At 31.8% G+C, this 19,846-nt stretch overlaps 1 protein-coding gene across 2 annotated transcripts in view; it reads left to right on the forward strand.

The window, feature by feature from the left end:
- Positions 1-15,108: 15,108 nt before the first annotated feature.
- LOC127738399 (uncharacterized) overlaps positions 15,109-19,846 on the forward strand; it is a 45,552-nt gene continuing 40,814 nt past the window's right edge. For both annotated transcript variants that reach the window (XM_052249636.1, XM_052249638.1), the window contains exon 1: positions 15,109-15,385. The gene's annotated coding sequence lies outside the window, so the exon portion shown is untranslated. The remainder of the gene's footprint in view (positions 15,386-19,846) is intronic.

Here is a 19,846-nt window from a genome sequence, read left to right on the forward strand (position 1 = left end):
TTAGCCCTGTACCTTCAGTCATGGTTCATTGACTTTGAATAATTGACTTTGAATATTTGCATAACTTACATGTTAAAGTATTGCTATTTTAATTTCAACATTTGCATTATCAAAATAACAAATAGGCGTGACATATCTCTGTGTTAACAGTTTATTTTCAATATGAAGTATATATTATATTAACATAGTACATTTGTAATTTGTCCATTTTGAAATAGAAACATTGCATGTTTGTGAATTCTACTAATAAGCTTCCCAATATGCAGTGAATATTACCTAATTTGTATACTGCACAGTTAAGATTGTGCCAACAAGGTATAATGCAATCCCCCCATCACTGCACACAACAGAACGATAAAACACTGCAAACAACAGAAAGATGATGTACTTTTGTAATTTGTTTCAGAAAAGAATGACTGCCATAAAAGTATTCATTTCTCACAGTAATGAACTTGAGGATCAACAACTGGTTTTTGATGATATCCTTCCAAAATTGAAAGTGTTTAAAGACTTACACATCCTTATTCAGGATGAACTACAATCAGGACACATTTTTCTGTCTAGTTTAACAGAATTGGTAGATAAAGTTGATAAGACACTCCTCTTAATCACTAAGAATGCCATGCAAAGTAGCTGGTGTAACCTAGAATTACTGATAGGTCTAGAGAGATCCCAAAGGAAACAGTAGCTTTCGGTCATTCTTTTACTACATGGTATTGAAGAGAGAGATGTATGTATTGACATTTTTGTTTTGTTTTTGTTAATGACTCTTATTTAAACCTTCAGTTATTTAGAAGGAATCAAAATTCTTGTTACTCATAATCATATTACGTTATTATGTGGTTCAGGCATATTAATTGTAAAGTTAATTATTAAAGACATTTTTTTTCACTATATTTAATACAATATTCCTTAATCTGATTAATCATCAACTTCAGACCATAGAATTTCCATTGATGAATTGTTAAGATTTGATCTCAAACATGGGCATTAAAGAAAATTAATTCAGACCAATGTATTATATTTCTTGTTAAAGATGAGGTGATAAAGATCAATGATGATACCTATCCACACACATACTTTATTCTGACTCTGAGCTGACCAGTGTTTGATCTAACTTGTAACAACTACATGTACTAAGTATAGAAATTTGCCTAACAGGGATGCTTCAAATTCCAATTTTCAAGTCAGTCTGTGGTTTGAACTGGCTAGGACTTGAACCCGTGACCTGCCACTTGAGGTAAGCATATTGCCATGAAACCAACTTATTCTGTATATTCGTCATTATATAAGCCTTTCATATTTCATATCTTCTTTTATTTATAGATTCCACAAATTGCAGTATTAAAGAAGCTAGAAAAATAATTTATATGAAAGTAAATGATTCCTGGGTTACCGAGACCATTGAAAGGATAAGAGGTACATGTATATTGATATAGAGTACTGCAGAAATCAGTTAATATATATTTAGAAGATTACCAGTGTAACAAATTTAGACAGTTTCAGAAATTAAGCATCCCTAAAAACAAGACAAGACCTTAGAACCTTAAACTGTTGGCTTGTTGTTTTATTGACATGTATATATCCCTTATCTTCTTTTATTACAGATGTATGTTATACAAAAAAAGAGAGGCAGAAGATAACAAAAAATTGAAAGACAAGAAAAAGACAAACAATATAAAAATAAGGAGATGTGGTATAATTTTAAATCTAAGACAACTTTCCACCAGAGTTTAAATGACGTACACAAATCATTACATAGAAAATTTCATTCATTTACATAAAGAAAAAATAATTTCAATAACAGCTTTAACAAAACAAAAGCATGGTTTCCTCCTAAATCGAGGAGTCATCTCAGTGGTGATCAGGAAAGATAAGCTTATCATGTTCCACACACATCATATTGCTTAGTACACAAGTCAAAGTCATTAATGAGTGAGATCTATGGGGGGATGGGATGACATTGTCTTAAAGAGAGACAGTTAATTGGGTTAAAAACTTCCATTATTCTTTATACATTATACATAACAAATTTGCAAAATAAGATTGCCATCCTTTCCCAATACATGTATACCCTATGTATATTTGCGAAAGCTCCTTTTCAAAAGTTGCTGGATCCATTTCTGTCTCTAACTATTTAAAAGTCAATAACTTCATGCACACTTAATTTAACCATTAAAGTGTATGCTTTTACACATGCTTGATTTTGATTGTGGTTAAATAGAAAGTGCCTCCTGTCTGAAGTAATAATAAACTTAGTTTTAAAAGTCCAAATTCAAGTCCTTATGTATGTAAAAACAGACAATTAAACTAAAACAGTGTGACAATGAACAGAAGTACATCTAGCTTAAACAATGGCAGAGTAGTCAAAGTAGTTCATAGCCTGTCAAAACTAAGGTTGTGATTTTGAATATACAGATAAGAAGATGTTGTATGATTGCCAGTGAGACAACTCTCCAGAAGATACCAAACAATGTAGAATTTAACAACACTAGTTGAACCGTGGCAGATGCTTTCAACTCTGAACTTAATTGACTTGAATTGCCAATTTCCTGTCAAAGGTTGATAATAACTCGTGGCAATACAGCTTCTTCCACCAATAAAAAATGGTCACCATGATATAGCCAAGGGTGCTGTAAAAGAGGGACGAAAGATACCAGAGGGACAGTCAAACTCACAGATCGAAAACAAACTGACAACGCCATGGCCAAAAACAAAAAGACAAACAGACAAACAACAGCACAGATGACACAACATAGAAAACTAAAGACTAAGCAACACGAACCCCACCAAAAAACTTGGGGGTGATCTCAGGTGCTCCGGAAGGTTAAGCAGAAAGTGGCGTTAAAACCCATCATTCAATAATCAATCAATCACTAGTTTAGACATACCATAAAACGAAAAAGGTACTAATAACCATTTGTCTTTTTAACCTCAAAAACATTAATAAATGAGAAGTAAAGGTTTAGTTTGTTCTTATGCTCCTACCTTTAAGTTTTGAATTATATTCAAATGAAGCAAATACTCTCAATACACAATACTTGTGATGACATCATATACATTTGTATTGACAGCATCTTTTCCCAAGAAAACAACAAAATGCACATGCTCAGAGAACTAAAAAAGTCATGTTTTGAAAAATATCAGAGACTGTAATCTTTAGAATGGAATAATAATTAAGACTTCGAAAGTATATTTTGCACTGACATATTGCTACTACTATGTTTTGGGGGAGTTAATAATGCAATTTGCTTTGATAATTTTAGGACAGACAGCAACTAAGATTTGAAGGTATGATAAAAATTGGTTGGATTTTCTGTTTTAGAAAAAGGGACTATAAAACATGTGATGCCTGCTGGAAATGTAGCTCATGGTCTGGTATGGTCATATTATGCAGGATTACTTCAATACATTCTACCAGGTATATTTTATTTTTAACAAAATGAAACTTTTTGCTTTGTTTCGTTGAAGATGTTTTAGAGACTAAAAGTGTACCTAAGTATTTATCACTCCTTAGAGTTTCAGGTAGAAGGAAGAAAACCATACATAAAAAGTCATGAACAAAAACTTAGTTCAACTTAGTCATTGCTGTGCATGTGTACAAATTTAAGATTGTTTTAGCATTAAATCCCATTGATGTTTGGTTTCAATTTCTGTCTTCCATTGGTATGAGCTATGTTATAATCAAATAACCCATCACAATTGATCATAAGATAGAAGATCCTTCATAATACATTGTATAAGTTTCAAGTGAAAGAAATATTCTGTGATATGATTTCCACTGGAACAAAGATTACAGTATTTGTTCCTTACGGAATAAAGGTTATAGAATATTTGTTTCAACAGGAACAGATATTATGGCATTGTTTATATTATTTATTATTTTTTTATTTTTCACAGATTTAGAAAATAAACTGAAAGAATCTGAATGGTATAGAAATCAACCCACCACCCTTTAGAACCATGTGTCAACAAAGTTTTATGAAATGGTACCAACATGTACTTGCCATTTTGATCTGTCAAAAGTTGATGAAAATATCAAACTGGTCACAGTTTTGGAACTTTCCAGTACAATTAGAGGAGGAAACATTAGAAAATTTGCAGTCAAACTTTACAGTGTTACTGATGGCGATCAGGTGAACATTTATGTATGGTGTCTTTATCTAAGAGTTTTGATGATTTAATTTTTTCTTCTTCTTTATCTCCAGATGTGGAAAAATCATGTACTGGTAAAAGAGAGGCAAAAGATACCAAAGGGACATTCAAACTCATAAGTCGAAAATAAACTGACAACGCCATGGCCAAAAAAGAAAAAGACCAACAGACAAACAATAGTACACAAACCACAACATAGAAAACTACAGACATAGTTTTCTAGTAGAATTTATCCTAATTTGAGCGTCTCTTCAAGCTTCTAAAGTTTCACAATGACATGCATGTTTGAATGTTTTATCAAAGCAGTTTTTTTTTAAATCACTTCCACAGGGGTTATCATTTTGTGCTTGCATCACACAACATGAGACATTGTGGTTGAATTAAGCAAACCTGCAAATGTTTTTGTTTTCATTTATTAACCCATTTGAAAAAAATTCTATGAATAATTGCACGATGACTTTAAAAAAAAATCAGTATAAGATAAAACAAATAAATAGATGTGATGTGATAATATGATTGCTAATGAGACAACGCTCTACCAGAGCATGTTACCAAATTCTAAGATTTCCCAAAGTTTGGTTATATATTGTAGTCAGAGTGTTCTCTGAAGGGTTTTAGGAAATTAAGTATATCATATATTAAGTTTTTCATGCTTTTCAAATACCTTTTCAGTCTTATTTCTGCATTTGTGAATACCCAAGTGCCATAGGGGCAATGAAGACAATGGAAGATCACCATTTAGCAAAGTTTAATATAGATGACAAGAAGTTACAGTTAGCAAGATTTTACTATACCATGAACTCTGTGATAAACCACTTTGACACAAGTAGAAATAAAGCAAGAGTTGTTCTTTTCAATGGTAATTATATACAAAAATTGAAAAATTATAATACACATATGTAGTCTTGATATTGAAAATAGTAATAATAAATGATAATGATAACTTTTTGCACATCATATAATAAAAAAATTAATGGGCCTCATGCGTGTATATGTAAATGTGACAGCAACCCAATGACACAAATAACCAAAATAAATAAAGAGATAGTCCTCAACAATACACCTGTTTCTTTACAACATATTCGAGTTTAAAATCACCCTTGAGAAAAAAAGTTGTGAATAAATTCATCAGAAATGTCAATTAGTTGAAAATTAGTGTGTTTGAAACTAGCACGAAACATAAGCCATTCCTGCCACATAGGAATCTAGAATTTACCAGTCTTAAATAGACTCTGCTAAAGTGCAGACATTTTTATTCAAAATTTGCTTTATAAACTCTAATGTAGCATAAAAAAATAATTTTGAAATCACCTATCTTTTTACAGATGAAACTGAGAAAGTGTCTAAAGTTTTAGTGAAAGCAATCAAAGAAGATTTACAATTAGCTGAAAAAGTTATGCCCAAGGTTTGTATTAATTTGAACTTGTTTTATCTTAAATGTAGTTTCACTTGCTCAGTTATGACACTGAAACATTGATCAGGTGCATATATAAAAATTGACTATGAACACAACATTGTGCTTAACACAGTGATGCATGGGCATATTAATTGGACTTATGCACCATATGAAAATAGGATTTTTGTCCCCTTTAGCCCCTAAAAGTATGGAAACTGTAAAAGAAATGCAAAAGCCCTTAAAAGCTCATACAATTTGGAACTAAATACATTGTAAGGCAATAAGAACAAATGTTTAATGGCTGCAGGCTTTTTGTTCTTTCTTGTTCTTTGATAATCTTTTAATATGTACAGAATTTATGATTTTAAACACTTCCATCTATGCTCCTTAGCATTTAAATAGTTGAATACTTTTATCATATAGGGTTTTCAATTTAGGAAGGGCCAATCAGGCCTAAGTTGGAAGACTTAGAACCTACACCAGAACTTGAATACCAATATCAGGTATATTTAGCTCATTCTGAAGACAGAGATGACAGACAGTGTGCTGAAGAAATTATTGAATACATAGAACAGAGGGGAATACACAGTATTCTGAAAAGTCCCGAAAGCCAAAAAGACCAAGAGGTGAAGTTTAATACACTAATTTATGCTGTGCAGAATTGTAGGTGGTTTATTTTTCTGATGACGCAGAATTCAGTTAAGGACAAAATGATTCAGCTGAGGGTACTAGCTGCGCTCCAATGATGGTATCCTCAAAAGAAGAGTAAGGGTAATCCCTGTGGTATATATACGTAATGACATCTACATACATGATGCTCTACAGTGGGTTACTTATGTACCTTATAATTGACAAACAAAGTCTAATCTTCAAAGTCTTCAAAATATTGTCAGTGGTAAGTTAAATATCAAAGAATGAGGAAACTTTTAGGTCCTTTGTTCGGGTTAGTTTGGTTTGTTATGAATGAAGAAAACAAATTTCAGTGCACAGGACACATGTTTCTTAAATTACCTTCATCAGGTCTGCTCCATATCAAAAGGTCAGGAAACCAAATTAATGCTAGATTTGAGAGTATCAAAAAAAATATTGGCCTTTACAAAAGGTTTTTTAGTTTGTTTATGATCTCAAGTAGAATAATGTCTTCTTGTGTTGCAATTTTTACCATTCTCTAAGACCTAATATTTAATGTGTAACTAAAGACCAAAGTTTTAGTTGCTGTAAAAAGTATAACTCTTATGTAAAACAGTAAAAACTGATAAAAATACTTATAAATGCATCACTTTATGAATTAAGAATAATAAACACATGATCCTTTTTTTGTTTCTTAATTTTTGGAGAAAATTAGAGTCCATAAATCACATACCTAGAAACAATAGCATATATGTCCTTCAACTATTACACCAATCATATACTAGCAAATTATTCTGCAAGTTCAAATAAAAACTAGACGTGTCGGAATGACATGAATGGCCCGCTCGCAAAAAAAAGCATGAAGCCATTTTTAAGAGTGGAAATTTTGAGAATTCAAGTCCGTATAACTGTTATTTTCCGAAGCCCGTTATTTCGATAAAAATCAGCGGAGCAGAACCAAACGTAAACTCGATCTGTAACTCATCAAGTAGACTCACATACTAAAAATCTGCTCAATATGTGAAGGCTTTTAGAAAAAAAGTCTGTATAACTGTTCGTTGCGAAATAACAGGATGACTGATAGTGGTAACATTATATGGCCCTGACAACTTTGTGACCTGGCCATAAAAATAATAAATAGAGTTTAATAGCTAGTTTAAATATTGTTGAATATATAAATCAATATTGCTGTGGCAAAATCGATTTATTCAGGTGATTTTTTACTTTTGATTTACAAGAGTTCTACCTGAACAATTTTGGTTCGGTTTGATTCAATGTGGGATATTTTTTTTTTATTGTCCTGTAAAATCATAATAGAATTTACAAAAGAGAGGCGAAAGATACCAAAGGGACATTCAAACTAGTCAGTCGAAAATAAACTGACAAAGCCATGGCTAAAAAAGAAAAAGACAAACAGACAAACAACAGTACACAAAACACAACATAGAAAACTAAAGAGTGAGCAACTTGCAAGACAATTTGGTTAACACACACATGGATTATGTAAGAGAAACTGACAGATCTGTTTTAGAAGACTTTCCTTTGAACACAGGACTGTTACTTCCTGAGATGTAGCCAATGGACTTGCCTGGGGTTATGTTGTAAATCATCTTAGAGTCATTTTACCAGGTAATTTCATCAGTATACTAAGAAAGGGAGGGCATAGGTTGTCAGTGTGAGAGACTGTTATGATAACAAAGGAATATTGAAGCTATTTTTAAATGTACTTAATATATTTTTTGTTATCTTATGAGAAAGATTATTTGTTACATAAATATATGTCTATTGTTCCAATGTTAGATGAAGAAAATCATTGATTTATCAATTTGCATATATTAAATGAATGGAAACTTTAACATAGAAGATTAAATAGATTTCTGGTTTCAGATATTTAGGTTTTTGTGTAATTTGAAATTTCAATTTTACTATATTTTTCTATTTCAACCCTCCTTTAATTAAATAATTAACAAAAAAAGGTGTGCTGAGGATCTTTTTTAGATTGAAAATCCTGTATATGCCACTGACTGTTTCCCAAATGTTATCTTGACCTTGACATCATATTATGTTATAAATTTTTGGCAAGTAAACTTGTCCTCAGGCAAGTGGTAATGTCAACATAAGGCCGTGTGTTATGTACCATTATCACTGACAGATGTTGTCTCTTGTTACAGGTCTTTATGTTTAGAATATTTGATGTTGATCAAAGATCTTTGATTGTCTTTATTAATTATTCAATGCTTGTTTAAACAAAGTGTGCATAGATGTAGAAGACAGTATGTTGACCTCTACATGTCTTTTGGGGAATTTTTTGTGATGTTGGATTGTTGTTTCATTAACATAGACCACACATTTCATTTCTGTTTCTTGTTTGTGAATACCTAGATTTTTCTGTTGGGTAGCTGACTTTCTCACCTTATGTCCCTTTATCCAATTGCATGTTTTTATGTCTATTACAGCAATTAGAATAGAATAATTAATTGATTTAGTCAGGCCCCAAACATAAACCTGAAATATGTCAAGCTATTATTTAAGTTATTTGACATGCAAAATTCAAATTAGTGTCAATTATACGAGAAATTTGAACATAAATATTTTCAGAGAAGAGATTCTTTGATGATTTTGAGTATTTTCTTCTTTCTACAGATGCTTTGAAAAACATTGAACAGTCTTTTGAGAAAAAGAATATCAGCAGTTATAAATGTCCTGAAACTCTGTTTATAATTATACCAAAGAGGTGTGATGCTAAAGGTGTGATGAAAGACAAAAATGACAGAATTACTAACTTTACAACTACTCCTGATATTTCATCCTTTTGGTGGGAACCGACCGATTTCTTGTCAAATATATATAATTACTGATCATCGGGTAAGTCTTGTTTTCATACTAAGTCCCACTTTAAATACTGTGAAGATGATATTGTGAGAGAAACAGAATGCGACCAGTGGGTAGACAGGGTAGAATATATTGATGATAACTGATTATTAAATGATTGTTATTATATATGTATATATATTTATATACACCTCTACCAAGAAATTTGTTTTGCATGTACACGTATAGAAATTGCGGTTTTTATCCAACGCAATCATAGGTTTGAACGTTGTTTTCAATTTTAGACTTGTTTATATTTTTTCGTTTGGGCTTGTATTATATTTGCCTTCGGGTTTATATGATCCGTTCATCCTATTTCGACTCTTCAAAATTCAAGAGTCTATCCTAAATTGAGGTAAATTATATGGCCTTCAAAATACCTTTTCGATTCCTAACATCACTGAAGAGACAGTTATTGTCAAAATCCGGATATGGTGTACTAATTTTTGCACCTTTTGTTTGCGGTATACAATCTTTTCCGCAAGTTTATTGTTTTCTGTTTGGTATTAAATTAATAGTTAAGGTCCATTTTGTTACATCTGGTGATCCGTTTATTTGACAATCGCCAATGGCAGTCAGCAGGGTTTAAGAACATCCGTTGTTCGACCTGCTAGTCAAATGCGTTTTGTTAAAATATACCTTTTCACTTTTTTGGTCTTTTGGAAAATGTTGTTTGTGCTGTATTAAGACACCTCTACCAAGAATTTTGTTTTGCATGAACACGTATAGAAATTGCGGTTTTTATCCAACGCAATCATAGGTTTGAACGTTGTTTTCAATTTAAACTTGTATATTTCATCCTAATTCGACTCTTCAAAATTCAAGAGTCTATCCTAAATTGAGGTAAATTATATGGCCTTCCAAATACCGTTTCGATTCCTAACATCACTGAAGAGACAGTTATTGTCGAAATCCGGATATGGTGTACTAATTTTTGCACCTTTTGTTTGCGGTATACCATCTTTTCCGCAAATTTATTGTTTTCTGTTTGGTATTAAATTAATAGTTAAGATCCATTTTGTTACATCTGGTGATCCGTTTATTTGGCAATCGCCAATGGCAGTCAGCAGAGTTTCAGAACATCCGTTGTTCGACCTGCTAGTCAAATGCGTTTTGTTAAAATATACTTTTTCACTTTTTTGGTCTTTTGGAAAATGTTGTTTGTGCTGTATTTAGACCCCTCTACCAAGAAATTTGTTTTGCATGCACACGTATAAAAATTGCGGTTTTTATCCAACGCAATCATAGGATAGAACGTTGTTTTCAATTTAGACTTGTATATATATACTGCTGACTGCCATTGGCGATTGCCAAATAAACGGATCACCGATGTAATAAATGGATCTCAATTATAAATTGAATACTAAACAGAAAACAATAAACTTGCGGAAAAGATGGTATACCGCAAACAAAAGGTGCAAAGGTTTTTGTACACCATATCCGGAATTTCGACAATTAATGTCTCTTCAGTGATGTTAGGAATCGAAACGGTATTTGGAAGGCCATATAATTTACCCCAATTTAGGATAGACTCTTGAATATATATATATATATATATATATATATATATATATATAATTCGTCTAAACATCTTTTGAATGTCAACTATATAACCACATAGAAGCATTGCATTTTTATTTTTGGCATAGAAAACTTATCTTTATTAAGGCCTATCACTGATTACCAGGTCTTGTTTTTTGTGTCCAGAGGCTAATTCAGAATCTGCTTCTGGTAATTGTACCAATACATCTATCATGCCTAAAAATATTGAAATACAATTTTTGAAAAAACATGATTCCTTTATAAATAATATTATGGAAAAAGCTGGGTATAAACTTCAGTTTTTTATAAATATTCCATTTTCTGGGGATGTATAGGAATATCTTTGTCTGTCTGTGTAAATTGTGTTTATCATAGTATTTTTGAATGCCATTCAAATTATTATTGATACTTGGTATTAGTGATTCCCACCATTAAAGGGAGGTTTAAATGTCTGCCTGCAAGGTCAAGGCCAAAAGATTAGTTTGGTTTTAAATCCCCACTTTCAAATAAACAAAGTTGTGTCCAACAGAATGTTTGAATGCCTTGAAGATATTATTGATGTTTAAAATTATTGTTGACCACAACCAGAGGGTGTTTGGGAATAAGGTTGGGATGTTTGTCGGCATGGTTAAGATCAGAATACTTTGTATATTAAGATGAGTCAATACAAGGGTATGGTGGTGTAGCATTTGACAAGATTTGCTACAAGTACCTCTAGATAAATAATTCCTATAGATGGAATTGTACTTTGACTATGTTTAAGCTTGTTCAAATACAATTGACTTTCAACTTTCGTGGTTTTCGTGGAAGGCTTTATCCACAAATTTAAGTGTCCAACGAAATATAACAACTGTTGTCCAAATCAGGACATGGAAAGATCCCCTGTAGGTTTGACTACATGGATACGGGCATATAATCTAGAGAAAAACATTGAACATCAGCAAACGCACTATGAACAATATGCAGTTGCGTAGCACCAGTGTAGCATGTACAACTTTAGACAGGATTTTAATCTTTAAATAACTTAAGTTATACGACTTTTAACCATTTAATTCTCATGAAAAATTGGTTTTGAAAGATGAAAGTCAGACTTCCGTTGAAGATATATGATGATGAAGAGTTTATTTTATCTCCTCAAAATTCTCTCACTAAAACAATAATAATTTCATATTGGTCTTTCTTTAAATAATATGTTTATGGCCCAATTAACACCTTTGATGATCGTTATTCTGTTGATCATTCGATCACGGGTTAATTAGTGTCACCACTTCTGATTACACATTTGCAACAATTAAAATGTTTACTTTGCAATTTCCTTCAATGAGACAATTTGTATTCAGAGATGTATCAGCTTAATTCTGAAAACAATTATTTTATTAAAATTTGATGAATGTTGTCAGAAATGAAAGACGAACATGTAAGTGAAAATGAACACCATATGATTATTTTCAAGAATCTTCGTTTCTGATGGGTTTAAATTCTTCACCTGAAATTTTTTTTCAGAAAATTAGATCCACAAATATAAGAACCCACGAACATGTAACTTTTGCTCAATCCACGAAATTTGATACTCTCAAATAAAAGTACTTTCACAGTATGTTAAAAAAAAAAGAAGAGGGGAAAGTTACCAAAAGGGACATTCAAACTGGTCAAAACTGCTCATTTAAGCAAAAGAAATGCAGTGTTAAATCACTTACATTTTATACTTCAAAAATTAATAAATTTTAAAGAAACTAAGGTTTCAACTTCCTCAGGCAAATTTGACTTTGATGGATTTGGCTATTTTTTTAGGTTCTCTTTGGTCATATATCTCTTCAACTGATTCTGTTCTTGGCTTTCAAATATTCGGCTTTGATCATTTCTGATGAAGGTTAATCCAGAAAAGGTCACATGAAATATATAAAGTGTTGTTTGCATTTTTATACGACCGCAAACAATTTTTTGCGTTCGTATAATGCTATCATGTCGTCGTCGGCGTCGTCCGAAGACACATTTGGTTTCCGGACAATCATTTTAGTTTAAGTGAATGGATCTCTATGAAATTTTACCAGAAGGTTCAATACCACGAAACATGCAAAAGGAAGGTTGGCATTGATTTTGGGGGTTATGGTATCAATTGTTTAGGAATTAGGGGCCAAAAAGGGGCCAAAAACAAGCATGTTTGTAGTTTTAAGACAATAACTTGTGTTTAAGTGTATGGATCTCTCTTAAATTGTACTACAAGGTTCCATACCACAAAAGGAAGGCTGGGATTGAGTTTGGGGGTAATTACTTCAGGGGGGGTTCCAATTTTTTGGGGGGGTTTATATTTTTTTCTTCAAAATTTTAGAAATTTCAATTTTTTTGAAAAGCTTCAAGAAGAAATCTTCAATTGCACAGTATTGCGCAATAGCAAGAAATCGTCATTTGCACAGTATTGCAATATATTGGGCCCCATTTTCAAACTGGTCTGCATTGAGGTCAAAAGGGTCCAAAATTAAAGTTTGTTTGATTTCATCAAAATCTGAATTATTGCGGCTGTATGGTATGCTGAATGTTATTGTGCATTTAGATTTTTTATTTTGAGCCCTGTTTTTAAATTAGTCAATATTAAGTTTTGAAGGGTCCAAAATTCAACTTTTTTTTATTTCAACTAAAATTAAATTTTTGGTGTTTTTTTTATTAATGCTGACTCTAACTATGTTGTTAGATTTTGGATATCAGACCATTCTAGGTAAATTAAATGTCTCATTTCAAATTTTTAAGATCTTTGACCACATTTATTTTGTGTCGGAAACCTTTGATCGGAAAAATTTGATCACAATCCAAATTCAGGCAGTATCAAGCTTGAATATTGTGTCCAAACTTGCCCCAACTGTTCAGGGTTCGACCTCTGCGGTCATATCAGGCTGTGCTTAGTTAACACTATATTACATGACTCTGGGAATCTTTTATGTCTCAGCATGACTGTATAAACACGATTGTATAACAGGTTACTATCTGTTTACACACACAATGTATCCTGTTGTCAAATAGAATTTGATAGAAAAAAACCTAAAAATAGCCTACTTTTAAATCAAATTTGTAGCAAGAAGAAAATAATCAATTTGAAAATAAACTACACCACGTTCAACTTTAATTTTTCATCTATTTCTTGGTTGCAGCAGCTAAGGTATATCATCAGTAAAAGTATTTTATTTATTTTTTCAAAGCTGACCACTCTTCCGAAAAATGACATTTTCCTGTAAGAATAACGGCAAATGTAAGACATTTGACATCACTGTAAAAAATCCAAATTTGTAGCAAGAAGTTCAAACATAATTTTAAAATAATTTATAGCATTAAAAAGCGGGAGACACGTTAAGGATTAAGAAATCCACTGAGAAGAAAATTGAATATCGTCTTGTAAAGATTATTTTCCATATAACTTCTATATACCGATGTTATCCATGTATCTCAATTCACGCATGCGCAATATCGACCGGACTGATTCTTGACAATTGATTAAAAAAAATATGGTAGTTACTGCTAAATGGCAGGACCGATGACATTTTGATTTGGGATTTTCTCAAGATTGACTGACTTATTTTACACTATATAAAAAAGAAGATGTGGTATGATTTCCAATGAGACAACTCTCCACAACAGACCAAATGACACAGAAATTAACAACTATAGGTCACCGTACGGCCTTCAATAATGAACAAAGCCCATACCGCACAGTCAGCTATAAAAGGCCCCGAAATGACAATGTAAAACAATTCAAACGAGAAAACTAACGGCCTAATTTATGTACAAAAAATGAACGAAAAACAAATATGTAACACATAAACAAACGACAACCATTGAATTACAGGATCCTGACTTGGGACAGGCACATACATACAGAATGTGGCGGGGTTAAACATGTTAGCGGGATCCCAACCCTCCCCCTAACCTGGGACAGTGGTGTAACAGTACAACATAAGAACGAACTATAAAAATTAGTTGAAAGAGGCTTAACTCATCAGATGGATAAAAATACAAATACTACAAATACAAGTGGACGTGGCCGGGTACTTGTACATCCAAACAACAAAAAGACACTAAGTACAGATCTGAGAGTACTCGCAGTTACTGACAGCTAGTTCAAAGCCACTAACAACTAATAAAAAAAATCATGCATCTAAGACTAAATTATCAATCCGTACACATCCAGCATCCAATGGATTGAGTGTAAAGACGTCATAAACAGTCAGAGAAAAACATGATCTTGTGTAATGCCAAGATACAGGTATCGACAGATTGTAGATCCATGAATGTGTATATGTATATAACAGTAATATTTAGTTTGCTTTTAATATACTGATAACAAAATCAATATCAGTACCAATAAAAACAATATTTAATGATCTAATTACAGTGTTGAATTGTATACTTATAAAAAATGATACATATAAACATACATTTCCTCTGATTGGAAAAAATATCCGTAAAAAACGTCCGTACTTTATCCGTTTTTAGTATCTCCTAGATCTGGTTCCTTTGGACATGGGAAACAAGTCTGCTCTACTTTCGTTTTGAACAGTTAAAAAAAAAACCCATGATGCGCTGGTAATTCCAGCAACTGTTCAAACGAAAGATGTAAGCCTAATTTCATCAAGTTAATTTTTATCTGAGAAAGCGTCACAAAGTATAAAGAACAAAGGTAGACGAAAAGAAGATTAGCTGTAAACTTTGCCCGATACGGCCGGAAGATAAGTTTTCGAATTGCTGTACCACTTTAAAACATTCAACGTTTGATTACTGTTCCTTTCCTGGAAGAAAGAAAGGGTAAGTGAAAATGCCCAAGGATAATATACAAAGTAAATTGTTCAATATTTTTTACGGTCTGATAGTAACAGTTGAGTAAAACAATTCTTGTAAACTCTTCCCCAGCTTTCTACTGTTCCTGTCAGGATTTTAACTAGTCCAAATAATAATTTATGACGTCTTGAAAGGCAATTTTAATTTTTTTTTTCTGTGACAATTGTGGTGTAATAAAATAGCCTTTCAAGATGTCATAATTATTTGGACAAGATTTATCATAATACTTAAGGACAGGGCACTATTCTGTGTGTGCATGGCCAAATCAGAAAGGCACTGACTACAACTATGTTAAAAAAGACACTAATTACCAAAATGCTATTTTGGTTGAGGAACCGATTAAATACGAATGTAACAATAATATTTGTGTCTATGGGTACATTGCAGTATTGTTAAGTTACATTTTTATTAAACTTTTAACCAAAGTTTAGTTTTGTTGCTGAATTCTCTGCTATGCTTGATAATAATGATAACAATTTATCAGTTCCTCACCCGACCTAGCATTCCGGCAATAAGTAATCGTAGCCAGTGCTAATCACTCATCCCTAGTATTTCCATGCAGCTCAACTTTTTCCATGAAAAAATGATGGAAAATGATGGAAATTTCGTTTTTTCCATGGAATTCCATGGAAGTTCATGGAAAAATATTCAATCATTGATAGAAACTTATATGTGTCACTTATTCCATCATTTTCCATGATATGATGGAAAACTTTCCATGGAATTCCATGGAAAAATACTGTTTGGATGGAAAATGGGATGGAAAGTAGACTTAGAAAACTTTGTAGATGGAAAAGATTTTCGAGATTGAAAAGAGGATGGAATCTTGACTTAGAATATTTTTAACATGGAAAAGAGGATATAATCTGGACTTAGAATATTTTTGAGATGGAAAGGGTGTTGAATGATGACTTTAGTGTGGAAAAAAATGTACACACAAATTATTTCCATGCATTAATTATTATCATCAATTAGACATGTGAGCCAGTGAAAGAAATGTAATGTGCCATCTGTTTTTCATTCATCTCTGTGTAGTCCACAGGAAGTATTATGAACATAGAGTGTGAGGCCAAATGAAGGGGAGCACATGGCTTTATACATTTTTGTGCAATTATTATAACTTAAAACATAAAGATGGTAAATAAACAATAAATGGATAATTTTTTATTATAATATATATAAAATATTCAAGATATAGGTAATTAACAGTATTCAATCGGGGCACTTTTAAAAGAAATCAGACAACTCCTTATACAACCCCCAACACATTTAAAATTTGAACTTGCAATGAAATGCAGACAACAAGCAAAGATGTCTTCTCTCTTGAACAAAATGTAAAGTTTACATTGGATGCAGATGAAATAGTTCCAAATAGTTCTTGACATTAAATAGTGCAGATGTATTCTCTGATGCGTTGACTGTTAGATTTAGGAGCATACCTTTTGGTAAGTACAATGAATTAGATTCCACCATTTTGAATGTGTGCATGCTCCTTTAGTTCAACATAATAACAATAAGTGTCAAGAAAAGACCTAGATATTAGATTTATACATATAATTATGATGATTGCCTAAGACAAGACAAACTGTTTTATAATGTATTATATATAAACTAATAATCTACTTATTTGATTAGGGATTTTTCGTTTTGAATTTTCCTCGGAGTTCGGTATTTTTGTTATTTTACTTTCTACTAATGAAGTAATTTGGTTATAAAATTAAAGATCTGTGGTATGATTGCCAATGAGACATATATCCATAAAAGTAAAAAAGTGTATCAGTATAACAAACTACAGATCAAAACTAAGATTTAAAAAAAGGGACAAGACCCATCATGATATTTACATGCAATGAAAAAAAAATATTTAAGACAAAGGCCAGAACAACCTCTAAACTTCATGCACCAGTTTCTTGGAACAGGTACATATAACACCGAAGTGAGCTTAAATGTATTCTAAAACCAAAAGAGGATTAGCCACTGTGTGTAAACCGAATTGGAGAGGGATCAATAAGAATCTTATACAAAATTTGGAAAAGTGCACTTGATGGTGAAAATTTATTTGTACTCGCAACGAAACAGGAGAAAAGCTCGTCAAACCTCACTTTTCAACCTGTTTCTAAAGCTCATACAAATAAATTTTATATTTTCTGATGATGTACATATATTGCATATATCCCACTTTAATGTGATCTGTAAAATCGGATACAATGTTCTGCAAATCTTTGCAGAAAACAATAATTTTTTGAAGGGAAAAAATTGGAAAGATAATTCAAATAATTTTCTATATGTTTTTTTTATGGTATGTGCTAAAATTAAAAACTTATATGGAACATTCTTGAAAATAAATATACTGAACATTCTTAAAAATGGCATATTTGTATTTGGACATTCTAAAAAATGGCATATTTGTATTTGAACATTCTTACATATTATTGGAGGTGTACTTTTTGCCTGAATTTGTCTGGGACAATACAATATGTTTAAAGTACAATATAAATAAACAGTGAGACAATTAAGTGAAAACATCGTCATAATTTACCAAAAATATGTATGAGTTAGGTGTCTGGAATGCTTAGCACACCTATGTAAGTTTTCTTGTTACTGTAAACAAAAATGTATTTACTACTGCACATTAGAACTTAATTGTATTCATTGCATAACATTTAAAACATTAAGTCTGCCTGGAGAGAATCACTCTTGGACTGCTACATTGCTCCTAATGGGGAAAAATCAGAACCCTAGTTTTAGAGAGTAGAGAACACACAGTTACTTTATCGTATATGATCAAACGGCAACTAAAATCAATGTGAACTTGGAACTTCAATAAGATTAGTAAGTTGGTATTCACCTGTCAGTTTTAATTGATAGTTGAAAATATGATCTTGGTGATTTAGTTTGAAGTTAAAAGTAAGTTGTACAGGCACTGTTTCATTTTCTAAATTCTTGTCATTTTTGTAATCCCTTGCGTTATTGTCTCATCAGTGTTCCTCTCAATTCTAATTACACATAAAAAATTAAATTCTAACTATTGGTATAGGTAATCACAAAATCTGCAACAATATTCCTCTCCTGTTTCTATGAAATTTTTAGACATGTAAGAAAATGTTAGCAGAAACATCAATTTACAAACAGTAACCTGAAATGAACTATATGTAAAAACAAAACTAGTACATGTAATTCAAACTTTTTATCTATCAGTTATGATGGTATAATTGCTGTTCCCTTTAATCTTTTATTTTCATGCAGGAATTTTGGTTACCAATATATTGGTTTCTGGTGTAGATGTAATATTCTTTATTATGAAGTGTTTCCTTTTATTAACAATTAACTGAATTGAAATCCTGACATATCTGATAAAAGACTGTTCAATATATATTGACCTCTAGATGTCTCCTATTGCTTTTTGCTTTGTTGGGTTGCCATATCATTGGCTTTAACACATCATCCATTGGACATAATATACTAGTAGAAAAAGAATAACAAAGGTATATCTGAGATTCTATTTAGTCTTTATAAAAGTATTAACAACCTTTCTTGTTTTTACAAATAGATTTTTTTTATTTTGTGTCGGAAACCTTTGATCGGAAAAATTTGATCACAATCCAAATTCAGGCAGTATCAAGCTTGAATATTGTGTCCAAACTTGCCCCAACTGTTCAGGGTTCGACCTCTGCGGTCATATCAGGCTGTGCTTAGTTAACACTATATTACATGACTCTGGGAATCTTTTATGTCTCAGCATGACTGTATAAACACGATTGTATAACAGGTTACTATCTGTTTACACACACAATGTATCCTGTTGTCAAATAGAATTTGATAGAAAAAAACCTAAAAATAGCCTACTTTTAAATCAAATTTGTAGCAAGAAGAAAATAATCAATTTGAAAATAAACTACACCACGTTCAACTTTAATTTTTCATCTATTTCTTGGTTGCAGCAGCTAAGGTATATCATCAGTAAAAGTATTTTATTTATTTTTTCAAAGCTGACCACTCTTCCGAAAAATGACATTTTCCTGTAAGAATAACGGCAAATGTAAGACATTTGACATCACTGTAAAAAATCCAAATTTGTAGCAAGAAGTTCAAACATAATTTTAAAATAATTTATAGCATTAAAAATCGGGAGACACGTTAAGGATTAAGAAATCCACTGAGAAGAAAATTGAATATCGTCTTGTAAAGATTATTTTCCATATAACTTCTATATACCGATGTTATCCATGTATCTCAATTCACGCATGCGCAATATCGACCGGACTGATTCTTGACAATTGATTAAAAAAAATATGGTAGTTACTGCTAAATGGCAGGACCGATGACATTTTGATTTGGGATTTTCTCAAGATTGACTGACTTATTTTACACTATATAAAAAAGAAGATGTGGTATGATTTCCAATGAGACAACTCTCCACAACAGACC

Source organism: Mytilus californianus, unplaced genomic scaffold (assembly GCF_021869535.1).
Source record: "Mytilus californianus isolate M0D057914Y unplaced genomic scaffold, xbMytCali1.0.p SCAF_4, whole genome shotgun sequence".
Lineage (NCBI taxonomy): Eukaryota > Metazoa > Mollusca > Bivalvia > Mytilida > Mytilidae > Mytilus > Mytilus californianus.